At 35.0% G+C, this 2,130-nt stretch overlaps 1 long non-coding RNA gene across 1 annotated transcript; it reads right to left on the bottom strand.

Annotated features, from left to right (window-relative positions):
- Window positions 1–224: 224 nt before the first annotated feature.
- On the bottom strand, window positions 225–1,460 carry LOC128882771 (uncharacterized). The gene is made up of 4 exons (XR_008458551.1): window positions 1,130–1,460; window positions 689–1,011; window positions 556–605; window positions 225–479 (listed from the first exon to the last, which is right to left on the bottom strand). It is a non-coding gene; the product is annotated as an uncharacterized LOC128882771 (long non-coding RNA).
- Window positions 1,461–2,130: the final 670 nt, after the last annotated feature.

The following is a 2,130-nucleotide window of genomic DNA, read 5'->3' as shown; positions in this document are numbered from 1 at the left end:
TAAACATAAATTTCACATTATCCGAATATTTTTTAAACGTTTCTGTTAAAATATTTATGGGAAATAGGAAACATTAATAATGGATTTTCAGGATATGTAGGTATCAGTTTTTATATTCTATTAGTATCAACTCAAAAAGTAATTTGTATTAAAATTCTTTATTTTTACAAATGAAATCAGGGTGTGCAGAGTGTGAGGTAGCGAAGAGCGGTCGTGGTAGCGAAGGTTACGCGCTAAGCGGCCACGCTTGCACGTGAACAAGTGACTCGACGTGCATTGAAGGACATTGACGGAGTCGCTTAGCACGTAGCTTTCGTACCATGGCCGCTCCAACGGTATACGCACGCTCTGATTGGTCGACGTTTTCCGTTAATATCTCCTCAACAAAGCCTCGGACAACATTTTCGCTAAGGAAAAAGTTGTTTCAAATCACCTCCCGAACCACTCTTTGCAAGGACCTCCAACATTTTTGGGACACCCTGTATATATTTCATATGATATTAATTTATTAATTACAAACATTTATTCATTCATTTCATGAATTAATACAAATACCAGCAAATTTGTTATCCACACCACTCATCATCATCTTATGCTTCAATTATCTGTAACACATACAAACTATATTTTAGTTGCAAATTAACGCAGAACTTAAAATAAAAGTAGAAATCATAATTTTCATACAAACATTATGTACAGCTCACTTAATTCCTTCCGTTGTACACTCTGTCGGATCGTAGTATATTTTAACTGGCAAATTTTAATATAGCTGTCATACTTTATCGTATTTCCTGTAATACTTGCACGATTCTTCTTGTGATATTTTAATAATTACTACCAGATATCCTTCACTCAGATAAAATACTAAAATTTCACAGCGGCAGCTCCTATTTTTGGAGAGCACCAAAATACTGTTGCTTCGTCATCAAATTATTTGCTTCATGAAACAAGCAATTCATCCCTTCGTTTCCTCTTATTGGAACGACTGTCGCTGCTAGTATCAATCAAAGACTGTGGAAACAGAAAAAACACAAGAATTTACAACGATAGTACACATACTTTAAGCGCACACAACTACTTATCAAATAATAGTAAACACTATCTACTTTTAATTGTGGATTTTACTTACTCTTTTGTTGATGATGTTATATGCTCCTCTTCTTGATGTGAAATATAATAAAATATATAAATAAATAAATATAATACTACTATTATAGTTTTACTGCATGCACACACGTATTACAAGGCAACATTACTGTCTCTTGTGCACTATTTCTTGCAGTATCTGGTGAAATTTTTTTCTTCTGTCTTAATAATCTGCATCCAGCTATTCCTCACTGTAACCTATATCTGTCAAACGAATCTGTCAAACGATACTAACTTACATCTGTCAAACGATATACACAAGTATTTCTTATGGCGGCCGACGAGCCTTGCCGATTGATTCCGAGAGTCGACGAATTGACGAACGGCCTTGTCTCCTATTGGCTAACAAGGAGAGTGCAAGACCTTCAACTCACCAATTTCATTGAAATTTTGTACACTTATAGATTTCGTTCCCCTGATTACGAGTATATACCATTATAGGGGCAGACACTCAATAGTTTTTGAGATATTTGTAATTAAAGTTTTATTATTACCTTGGTGTACGAGTTTAGTTGCAGCAATCGTCAACTGTAACGGTGGCGCACCGGTAGAATACCAGACTCGTACGCCACACAGTGGGACAAAACGGCGCTCGGCGATCAAAAGTCGATTTTCGTGAATTCGAAAAATGGAAAAACTGTTTAAGTACATGGATAGAGAACAAATTGCTGTTTAATGTAGTGCAATCCGTTTTTTTATATTTGCTCTCGTTTAGCTCTGGTGCGCATTCAAAGTCAGTTGAAATTCGTTCAAGCAAAATGCTTATGATATCACACCTAACTTCAATGTACGATTCCGAAAAACTTTGCTCGGAAAGACGACATTCCAATGAATCATAAAGCTTGCTAGATTAGTATAAATTGTATTCAGTGCATAAAGCAAGTCAAAATGTTAACAACTTGTTCAATAATAACATTTAAATAAAAGGAAGTACAGTGTATTAAAATTTTAACTTTACATAAGTTTTTAAAGGTGAGTCCCGTC

The sequence above is a fragment of the Hylaeus volcanicus genome, unplaced genomic scaffold, assembly GCF_026283585.1.
Source record: "Hylaeus volcanicus isolate JK05 unplaced genomic scaffold, UHH_iyHylVolc1.0_haploid 12182, whole genome shotgun sequence".
Lineage (NCBI taxonomy): Eukaryota > Metazoa > Arthropoda > Insecta > Hymenoptera > Colletidae > Hylaeus > Hylaeus volcanicus.
This window is presented reverse-complemented; position numbering and strand designations above follow the sequence as displayed.